This window comes from Schistocerca cancellata, chromosome 4, assembly GCF_023864275.1.
Source record: "Schistocerca cancellata isolate TAMUIC-IGC-003103 chromosome 4, iqSchCanc2.1, whole genome shotgun sequence".
Lineage (NCBI taxonomy): Eukaryota > Metazoa > Arthropoda > Insecta > Orthoptera > Acrididae > Schistocerca > Schistocerca cancellata.
Window position 1 is genome coordinate 685,527,357 of NC_064629.1, and position 12,505 is coordinate 685,539,861.

The window sequence follows — 12,505 nt, forward strand, 5'->3', positions numbered from 1 at the left end:
CTCGTCAATAACTTTCACGGCGATAGGACACCTTTCTCTTCCAGGTACCTCACCAATCTCACTCGTGTTTTCGAATTTCATTATCATCTTCTTTAAACCATTTAATTACATCAGACCTCTACTCAGCCCTTCCAGTCGGCGATCTCTCTCAATGTAGCAGTGCAATTGCTCCCGTTCACATAAAACAGTTTCATTAACAGCGAACGGTCTCTCTACTCGATATCCATATTTTTCACTCACTTTATGGGTTGTCATAAGAAAGCGTGAATGTCTTGTTATCAAATAAACAGTGTACAGCGTCAAATTCACACCTGGTGACCAAAACTTGAACTATTTTTTTTCCAGTGCGGATCAGTTTCGTATTACCACACTAGCGTACGATAATTACAACCCACACTGGACTTCTGTAAGTAGGTGCACTTTAATTATAACCACCCGATATATTGTCCTATTTGTTGCGTTATTTGTCCGTCCGCATTTCGCGCAGTGCATTGTGTCAGAGTCGCACGAGGTGATCGGGTGAACTTAACCGAGCATACAACAGCACGGATTTCATGGGAACTTGTTACTTACATGCCGATAACAAATGTGTAATCATCTCACGTCGTATCCCATGCACATAAATGTACTGAAGTTGCTGCCTGCCGAATCTTAGAATACGTGTTTTTAATTTACTTTCAGATCGGGCATTGACACGGAATGTCGTTTGCGCCTCGACGACTTTTATTGGCGATAATACGTCTGTTAAAAGTTGCCTAATATTATACTAATTTGCACTCCGCGTGTGACGCTCTGTCATTGTCTGAATGTTTCGGATGTAGGCATCTACGAGGGGCAAGATAAATAAGACATATTACTGTTTTAGGCCAAGTAACTTTTACTGAATGCTGCACTAAACTTCAAACTGACAGAGATATGTATGACATTTTTCAGCATAATTACTAAGTATCTTTAAACAACAGTCGCAACATCATACCAATCGTTCAACTTCCCGAAGATAGAAATCCACTCTTTGGTCACGAACCTATTTGAAGAAGGAAGGAAGGAAGATGGGGTTTAACGTATCGTCGACATCGAGGTCCTTACAGACGGAGCACAAGTTCGGATTGTGTCAAGGATGGGGAAAGAAACCCGCCGTGCTCTTTCAAAGGAACCATCCCGGCATTTGCCTGGAGCGATTTAGGGAAATCACAGAAAACCTGCATATGGATGGCCGGACGCGGCTTTGAACCGTCGTCCTCCAGAATGAGAGTCCACTGTGCTAACCACTGGGCCATGGATCCGTTGGAGAACAACTGTGTGAACGTCCTCATCATTGGAAAATCTCTTTCACCCATATGTTCTTCTTCGATTGCCTGGACTTTTCCTCTGGTGGATATCGATGGCCTCCCTTTCTAACCAGCATCAACCCCATCCGTGTGGTTTTGGTCAAAACGTTAGTACCGTTTCATTACGGCTGGACACTACGTTGCATTTGGTCCATATTCCGCTAGAATTCACGGTGAATATCCTATTTAGCCGGCCGGAGTGGCCGAGCGGTTAAAGGCGCTACAGTCTGGAACCGCACGACCGCTACGGTCGCCGGTTCGAATCCTGCCTCGGGCATGGATGTGTGTGATGTCCTTAGGTTAGTTAGGTTTAAGTAGTTCTAAGTTCTAGGGGACTTATGACCACAGCAGTTGAGTCCCATAGTGCTCAGAGCCATTTGAACCATTTTTTTTGTCCTATTTAGACGTTGTGCTCACAAGACCGTACTGTACCGCGTGCTTCAACTTCGGAGTACATTTTCAATTGCTGCGCCATTTCACTACCAAATTGTGATGCACCTGTTACCTGTGTCGCATCAGAACTGTGTCTTTAGGAATAGTGGAACAAGTAAATAATACTAGAAAATACTCACGAAAGATATGTTTGATCATATATTAATAACGTTAAGTTGACCATGAAAATTAAAAATTTGAAATAGAAAAAAATCTGAAAAAAATTTGAAAAAATTCTTGTAGCTACACTCCTGGAAATGGAAAAAAGAACACATTGACACCGGTGTGTCAGACCCACCATACTTGCTCCGGACACTGCGAGAGGGCTGTACAAGCAATGATCACACGCACGGCACAGCGGACACACCAGGAACCGCGGTGTTGGCCGTCGAATAGCGCTGGCTGCGCAGCATTTGTGCACCGCCGCCGTCAGTGTCAGCCAGTTTGCCGTGGCATACGGAGCTCCATCGCAGTCTTTAACACTGGTAGCATGCCGCGACAGCGTGGACGTGAACCGTATGTGCAGTTGACGGACTTTGAGCGAGGGCGTATAGTGGGCATGCGGGAGGCCGGGTGGACGTACCGCCGAATTGCTCAACACGTGGGGCGTGAGGTCTCCACAGTACATCGATGTTGTCGCCAGTGGTCGGCGGAAGGTGCACGTGCCCGTCGACCTGGGACCGGACCGCAGCGACGCACGGATGCACGCCAAGACCGTAGGATCCTACGCAGTGCCGTAGGGTACCGCACCGCCACTTCCCAGCAAATTAGGGACACTGTTGCTCCTGGGGTATCGGCGAGGACCATTCGCAACCGTCTCCATGAAGCTGGGCTACGGTCCCGCACACCGTTAGGCCGTCTTCCGCTCACGCCCCAACATCGTGCAGCCCGCCTCCAGTGGTGTCGCGACAGGCGTGAATGGAGGGACGAATGGAGACGTGTCGTCTTCAGCGATGAGAGTCGCTTCTGCCTTGGTGCCAATGATGGTCGTATGCGTGCTTGGCGCCGTGCAGGTGAGCGCCACAATCAGGACTGCATACGACCGAGGCACACAGGGCCAACACCCGGCATCATGGTGTGGGGAGCGATCTCCTACACTGGCCGTACACCACTGGTGATCGTCGAGGGGACACTGAATAGTGCACGGTACATCCAAACCGTCATCGAACCCATCGTTCTACCATTCCTAGACCGGCAAGGGAACTTGCTGTTGCAACAGGACAATGCACGTCCGCATGTATCCCGTGCCACCCAACGTGCTCTAGAAGGTGTAAGTCAACTACCCTGGCCAGCAAGATCTCCGGATCTGTCCCCCATTGAGCGTGTTTGGGACTGGATGAAGCGTCGTCTCACGCGGTCTGCACGTCGAGCACGAACGCTGGTCCAACTGAGGCGCCAGGTGGAAATGGCATGGCAAGCCGTTCCACAGGACTACATCCAGCATCTCTACGATCGTCTCCATGGGAGAATAGCAGCCTGCATTGCTGCGAAAGGTGGATATACACTGTACTAGTGCCGACATTGTGCATGCTCTGTTGCCTGTGTCTATGTGCCTGTGGTTCTGTCAGTGTGATCATGTGATGTATCTGACCCCAGGAATGTGTCAATGAAGTTTCCCCTTCCTGGGACAATGAATTCACGGTGTTCTTATTTCAATTTCCAGGAGTGTATATAAGAAGCGGTTAAATGTCACTCAATAACGTTCTTCAAAGTAAAGAAACAGTAATAAACTTTAAAAACTGTTATTCAACTTTTACCATACCCATAATACTTTGCTTGCTTAAAGATATTCATATCTGGACATATTAATGCATTTATTGCATTATTTTCATGTCTTCTACTTTTTTAAAGTTGACTTGGAATAAAAGTGACACTGAACAATAGTCCTCAAATGTGAGAAAGAGAAAATAAAACTTAAAAAGTGTTATTCAGTTTTGATACAATCTATAACACTTTCCTTGCTTACAAACATGCATGTCTGGACATGTTTTTAAGGGTTTATTGCACTATTTTCGTGTTTTATATTTTAAAAATTACCTGGTGTAATTAAAGTGTAATAAAATGTGTTTTAAAAGCTAAATTCTTGGGTTACTTAGTTAAAGAGAAACCAGAGGAAGCATTTGACGAGATGAATGTGGGAAACATCCCAAAAAAAAACTTGATTTGGGCTCTACAACCGGTTCTTAACAGCACAGAACAGAATCAAGATGGTCCTTATCTCCAGTTTGAGACATTATTGTGTAGCCACGACAACTAGACTGCTGAAACTGTAATTTTATTACTGTATCTTGCGGAGTGTTGTAATCTAAGGGGTTTGAGAAGTTTTCTGTTCCTGGAATGGAGATCTTTTCGACCTTGGAATTTCACTTTTCCCCCTTTCTTCTAGGAGATAAAATGCTATTTTCTCACTTCGAATGAGTCATTTCGGTCCTTGTCTAAGGTACTGGAGAACACAGCTACAGTCTAGCAAAACCGCGTTCTTCAGAGTTTAGCGATTATAAAACGGGACAGCAACCTGTGGCAGATCTTGTTTCGCCACAGACAAACGATAAAGTGCTGTTGTGATTACGTTGTACAGCATAAGGAGAGGGTGCCCTTGTGGAAATTTGGGACAGATGTTGGACAGATGTATTGAAGCCGAGAAGGACAGGGAATAGGTTGGGGATCTAATTTGGCAATGTTCTTTAAATTTTTACCTCTATAGGACTGCGCCGAAATTACGCCACGTCAAAGAGAAGGCAAAATTTAGCGTGAACAGCTTGACTAAACAAACCGAAGTTACATAGCGATTGCTGAAGGCACAGTATTTCACGTCGCTATCGACAGTGTAGTACGATTACAGGCGATCGTATCTAGCTATGTGAGAGAATTTTGTTATGGGCGAAAAGGCTGCACCCCAGATTCCAAGTGAGGGCAAGTACTCTCTCTTTATGCCATGGAAACGTGACGTGACACACAGTTTCAAAGTGAAGCACGTACTACGTCTGTTTGTCTTTTTTTAAGTTATTAACTGTATCCTTTCATGTGTATATTGTCTCTCTCATTTAGTTAATTTATAACTTTCCATTTATTTACCTTAGATTGCCAGACCTTCGTAAAATTTACAATTGCAGTTGGTATATCTTCGCGGTTCCCGCCAAACCAATCTCTACACAGCAGAGGCACGTACTTTTGAGCACCTTCTGGTAAAAATGGCTGAATTATTTACCACCTGATTCCAGCGGTTTGCTGACACTGATGCTCTTGTAAATATTACGAATGTGCAGTAATGGTGTGCCTGTTTTCTAAAAGTCGGCGTATTTGTTTTATCGCTTGGAATTTTTCTTTGTTTCGCATCTTAGGTAAAAAACGAAGCCGTCGCAGTTACATTAGTGTTAGTTTATGACACATAGGTCCTCTTCAGTGCCAGTCTCGTCTTTTGCTACTGAAATTAGCACTATATGTATGGCGCTGAGTTTGATTTTGGCACTAGCATATTGGGTGATTTGCTTGAAGAAGCTGATAAAGACACAGACAGTGAGAATATAGTGAAGAGGAAGATTTTCTTGAAGAAGATGAAGTTGACATTTATATAGACGCAGAGGAAAATGAGGATCGGGAAAAGAATCTGTGGGTGAGCGTAGAAGACCGAGCTTGGTCTAGCTTACAAGGAACACATTTAGTGCGAAGTCGCAAGATCAATTTTTAGTAATGCTCATCTGAAAGTTCTGTGTTAACAATTATGGCAGGAGAAATATTAGGTGCTAATGACTCACCATGTGCATCAGGAGGGCGACAGAAAATGAGTGTCCGGGAGGCGCAGAGATCAACCTTCCATAGAAAGTATGTATTACACTTCAGAAAATGGACACCGTCGACATTCAAGAAATGTTCAGAACAAACCATTAACTTGCAACATGAACACCGAATGAAAAATTATGCGCCACAGGTCGCATCATTAAGATAGAAGACGAACTGCTTGTGAGCTACAAACCGTGCAAGACGTTCAGCTAGGTATCCAATCTTCAAAAATGCAAATAGAATCATATTGTTGTAACGGGGTGATGAGAACTGATGGAATGTGATGGAATGCAAGCGAATGCGAAACAGCCTGTGAAACTGGCTATCCTTTAAGGCTTAGCTGCAGATAGCGCTATAGTTACGTTTTATAGGCATGGAAAAAGCAAACATCCAGAGGCTGAATTTGTCCAGTGTTTACAGGTGGTATGAAATGCAACGTCACACACTTTTCAGGAGGGAAATTTTGCTCCAAATGAAAAAAAAAATGTGTGTGAAATCTTATGGGGCAGCTAAGGTCATCAGTCCCTAAGTGTGGTGTCACCGCCAGACACCACACTTGCTAGGTGGTAGCTTTAAATCGGCCGCGGTCCATTAGTACATGTCGGACCCGCGTGTCGCCACTGTCAGTGATCGCAGACAGAGCGCCACCACACGGCAGGTCTAGAGAGACTGACTAGCACTCGCCCCAGTTGTACGACGACTTTGATAGCGACTACACTGACGAAGCCTTTCTCTCATTTGCCGAGAGACAGTTAGAATAGCCTTCAGCTAAGTCCATGGCTACGACCTAGCAAGGCGCCATTAACCATTTCTAGAGAGAGTCTCACTTGTATCATCAAGAATGCTGTATACAAATGATGGATTAAAGTTAAGTATTCCAGCAGCTACGTACTTTTCTTTATAGCATTCATTACGTATCCTGTTTCAGACCTAAGCAAGCCTGCGTGAATTAAGCGCGTGCCCTTTCGGCTTCCTCGCCTTGTGTCTAGACTGTCTTGTCTAGACACAACACTAAGCTTACACACTACTTAACTTAAATTATCCTAAGGACAAACACGCACACCCATGCCCGAAGGTGGACTCGAACCTCCGCCGAGACCAGCCGCACAGTCCATGACTGCAGCGCCTTAGACCTTGGTCTAAAGGAGTACGATTTTTATACGCAGACCAGGAATCAAGCAAAAGCAAGTTATTTTGACCAGATATTGGCCAAAAGCAGTGCTCATACCATATATGTAGTTCTCTTACGCCCATTTTCCCGCTCTTGCTTGCTGCGACGTAAATATTCTCTACTACCCTTGCAAGCTCACGCACACGAGAAGAAATCTTAGGGGGTAGAGCACCACAAACTTCTAGCAGTACAATAAATAACTTTCCAGCCAATTCACCATCCAGACTAACTGTCGGCATAATTCTATACGAATATGTTAAGGCATTGATGGCTCTGAGCACTATGGGACTTAACTTCTGAGGTGATCAGTCTCCTAGAATTTAGAACTACTTAAACCTAACTAACCTAAGGACATCACACACATCCATGCCCGAGGCAGGATTCGAACCTGCGACCGTAGCGGTCGCGCGGTTCCAGACTGTAGCGTAAGACATTGATATTAGTTGGCCTTACTACAACTCTCTTAGTACATCTAATTTCCAGAGATCATTTCATATGCAATTCTTCTTCAAATCCAGACTGGCAGGAGTTGAAAACAAATACCTTACTGTACGATGTGATAAGTTGGTTTATCTCATCTACAAATCGTGCAGATTCCGCACTTTGCTGTGCAGCGTCAAGTTGACGCTTTGTTTGAAATTTCGGTGTGTTACGCCTTCCAGTTCTGCAGCACTGTTTGGAATTATGCACCCATCCACTGCTTTCCTTGAAATCATTGTAATCTATGTCGCGAGCAATTTGATGGGCATAACGTAGTGGGTCAGTAATGCACATCCTGTAAATCGTATCGAGCATTCTTGAAATGCCCGAACACCAGTTTTTGTAACAAGTGCGCTTTATCCTCCCTTGAATATCCATTATTTTTCTTATGCATTACATGATCATATCGCTGCGGACTTACTCGAAATATCTTCATAATTGTTTTTTTACTATGCTGCAGATGATCTTCCATGTACGTAATTATGTTTACTATCTGCCCGTCGGACAACGATTGTCCTTTACCACGTTTCGCTGGAGACGAGATTTTTGGTTCCCTGTCTGACAAGGATGATGAACTACAAGGCTCGACACATGTTTCAGTGTCACTTTCACTTGCTAGGTACGTATCGCCATCATTGTACTCCTCATGTACATTGTCCGAAAAGTCGAGCGTGTACGGCACCACACGTTCCACACGTTTTGGAGAAACGCTAATTTTTCATCTCCCACTTCTATCTCACTCTGTGAAATGCGTTTCTGACGAGTTGTTAATTTCGGCAGCTATTGTTGTAGATATAATACAACATTTGCTTTACTTTGCTTTGTTTATCGTTGCTATTCCTCTGCTTTGTATCAAAAGCACTAGCATTGTGCCATTGTTGTGAGTTACTCGTCGACTACGCAATTCAACTAAGCTCCGTAGACTCATGCTGCGCTCATCACTGGATACCTCCAGTCTCGCCACCTGTTGCCATTATCTGGCTGATCATTGTGCCAACTTACTTTTTCCTCCTTTAGTACTGTGTTGTAGCAGCATGATAGACAATACGTGGAGCGTCGAATGCCGTAAACATCATTGGCCTTTTGCGCCGTCGCACTCAACGGTTCACTTGTTTGATTACAATTAATAGTGTCTAAAGCACAAGACTCTGTACTCACTTTGTGTGTAAAATACTCTTGGAGCTATAATGATTATCCTATAATAATTTATAACTAGTGCACAATATAAATCATGATTTCCTTTCCAATAATATTTTGGGCAGTAAAACCGTCATTACAGTGCATTAATAATGACGTCAGTACTTATTTTGTATGTAACATACCTCTGGAGATCTAATAATTGTAATTAACTAGTGTATAATCTATAAATTATGACTTCCTTCGAATAAAATTTGGAGTAGTAAAATTACGATGGTTTAGTGCCAACTTACTTTTTCCCACTTTAGCACTCTAGGGCTATCTGGATGTAGAGCGTTTAAGAAAACTTAATCTTCAAGCCACTGAAAAGGATTTGCCTTAATCAAATGGCTCTGAGCACTATGGGACTCAACTGCTGAGGTCATTAGTCCCCTAGAACGTAGAACTAGTTAAACCTAACTAACCTAAGGACATCACACACATCCATGCCCGAGGCAGGATTCGAACTTGCGACCGTAGCGGTCTCGCGTTTCCAGACTGCAGCGCCTAGAACCGCACGGCCACTTTGGCCGGCTTGGCTTAATCCCTAATCACTAATGAGAGATACGAAAAATCGCAGGAATGATTTCTTTTCATATTTTCCAGCCGAATAATAATTACATATGATACAAATGCAAAAGAAATACTTTTTTTGATGATTCACGTGGGCCTCAAGCCTAACTTATCACGTACTAGTACTGGTTTTTTCTTTGTATTTCATTTCCCGTTTCTTCAATAAAAATATTTTATTCAGCAGAATCTATATTATATTTGCAACACTGAACTGTATATACTAATGCACACAGAAATGAGGATTCTTAACGTTAATTAATATTTTCGAAATATATGATTTTCAAAACAAGTTTTTGGTGATTCTCTCAGACAAAGTAGTCAACGCAAGGAAATAATAATCATACAATAATTTCTGGCAAGTAATAATTTTATATTGCCAGTGAATAAATCTTGACGTTTTGATAAGCTTCAAAACAATTATTTTTCACAGTATATAAATACATAGCACATTTAACGCACGTGTCTCTTAATTTGAAATTGCAGCCAGGTTTCCTGCGTTTTGAGGCATTCTTTGCCTCAACAAATTTTGGAAGATGGCCAATATTATAAAACCTGACTGAAACTGGTTGCAACACACTTCTTCTTCGCTTTTTATTCACATTTTCAACACAATCTGCATCTTTATTGTCAGAGGAGTTCACTGTACGAGGGCGTCCTCTTGTTCTAGCTACTGGCACAACATCTTAACGTTCTCATTGTTTATCAGTCATTTTCATCGAGCTAAGCAGAACGATCTTCAGTCAAAAACGAGAATTCGTCATGCTCTCAATCAGATAATTCCGCATTTCTGTCATTAAAAAGAGCTTCCAATTGCTCATTAGTTAATATTTCGTGCATTGATATAGAGTGTAGAAATAACGGTTATTTCGGTATTACATTATTGAAGACCAATCTGAAGTTAGCAGACATACGTTATGACCTGAATTCCACGTACGAGGACATTCAGAAAATATTATTTTTCATAAGAAAGAACAAAATTTATGCAAATCTGTACTAATTCTCAATATCTAGAATAATTAGCGAACGTTAGGTAAAATACACAGGTTCTCAGTCTAATATTTAGACATACCAATATTTATATACCTATTCGATTAGCAGAAGTAACCATTTTCTGCCTACGGCAAACTGTAAACTAACTCACGGATCATCCTTTGCAAGGTTCTGTAAAATGTTTTTTTTTTTTTAAAAAAAAGAACTAGAAGGTCCATACTTGCAGTTCATAGGTCTATAAGCGGAAAAATACGGAGAAAAAAAAACCAAGGTGTGTGGACCGAAGGAAAGAAGAGGTTAATGGACTCGCCACTCTAGTCTAATCTAATAAAAAATATTCGTGTTTTATTAGGAACAAAATGCTGAGTCACGTTACTGATAATATCTGGGATTTTATAAATTCATGCGTGAAGTTTTTAAATATTTTTGTCTGTTGGCTTTGCAGTAAGATTCAGTTTCACTGCACATTTTTATTTTTGATTGAGAAGAAAATTAAGATCAAAGATCGCCTAGGCGACATAGTCAAGAGATAGATTAAATAAACAATTTTTCAGTTGTTGTAAAGCAACACGAAATATATCACAATAGGTAACCTCATATCTACAACGTTTTGAAAGAATAATGAAATCCAAACCAGAATCCTTTGGTTGCGGTAGTATCACAGAACCACGTTTGGCCATAAATACTGGCTTGGAAAGTAAAACTATCACAAATCATAATCTGCTGTTGTCATGATAATTCAGATTCGTCACGGTCCACAAAAATTTTCAAGCAATAAGTAGGTTTCGTCATCTGCCTTGTATGATGGTCAAATATTGAGCACGGAAAGATACTCGAGATAGTTTTTCATCTTAATACAACAGCTGTTTTGGTTCTTTGAGGCACAATTAACCATTAAAAGTTAACAAATTTGGTTTATTTGGGAGATAGTAATTTGCCTTCATTTATCTACTGCCAGGACTACCTAATCAAATATACTTTATCCGGTAAACGAACTAAAGACGAAGGCATTCTACTTGGTACGATTGCTTCCTTCCCTCAGCAGGGAACGACGACTGCAGTGGTTCTGATTGGGCCATAAGAAGCAATGGCTTGGTTTGCTCTGTCATCTCGCTATCCGTTGCCAGTGCCAATGTCACGTCCCTCTGTCTGTAAAATGTGAACGCATTTCGTTAAGTTAACTGAAGTAAACAACCTATCTGCAATGGGTAATGAATTTATTTGTAACTCAGAACAAGGTTTTTTTTTTAAAGTTGGTGATTTTCTTATTTCCCAGGTTTGCCACTTTTTATTTCTCTACTGCAGCCAAATTTAGTGCACTTCATTTTTACACGGAATAGAACTAAACTTGCGGGGTAGCCCATGGAAAGCCACCCTAACATACTCATTTATCTTTGGTGAACGACTGTACATCATCCAGAATGAATTTTCACTCTGATACTTTCTGGCCGGTTAAAACTGTGTGCTGGCCCGGAACACTAGCCTCGGACCTTTACCTTTCATGGGTAAGGGCTCTACTAACATTCTTTTGTCTTTCTTCTTCCGATTTGTTTCTTTGCCATTTTCCGTCACTGGCTCTGTAAGGAACGTCGTGTGACATCTTTCACATTCTATCGATAAGAATTTCACTCAGTTTTTTTTATCATAGAGGGAGGTGGCCCATCCCCTGACCGAACACGGTGAGCTACCATGACGGCACTGACAGTTATCAAAGCACGACTCACGACCCATCCTCACAACTTTACTACCTCCAGTCCTTCATCTCTTCCCTATCAAACTTCTCTGAAGTTCTCTCGCATACCTTGCGGTACTAGCGCTCCTGGAGGAAAGGATATTGTGGAGATATGACTTACAAGGGAATGGTCAGACTTGTCATGTCGAAACCTGTGTTGCTTTTTTTACCACTGAGAGTTAACATTGCAAGAAGTCTGTATGCAGAATTTTAGCTGCTGACATGACCTGGAAGTCTGTAAACAATTTGATGAAGTAAGACATTATTGTCGCATGGTTTCCGCGCTTATAACTGCCTCTTGTACAACCCTGACCTCTCTCGCTACGTTATACCAACGCCATCTAGGGACAAGGTGGCGTTAGCTACGCGCCGCTCTCTTGCCACAGCGGTGAGAGAGCTGATTCCCCCTGTGAAAGCGATCGTATGATAATTAAACATTCGTTGACAAATATGGCTGATATGTTATCTACGACATTCTTTCCAAATAGCTATGAAATAGACACAAATAAATATACGGTTTAGAACACGTCCAAATTTTATTTCTTGTAATTACCGCAAAAATGCGAAACATTGATACAATGTTCACAACATAGGTTTTTTGTGCACCAAGAACATACAAGCAAAGACGACATATGACAGCCCTGCGAATCACAGACGTTGTTAGATGTCCGTAGACAAAACTGGACTGTTGTTAGGAATGAATCAGGCCTAATATCAGCATATTTCGAGGAGTGCCACGCATATTTAATAAAATTCTGAAATCGTGGGGAGGAAAATTGATAATGTACTACTGATTGCAGCTTGAGAATATTGTCACGGTGACAGACAGGAAATTGCAGTGAT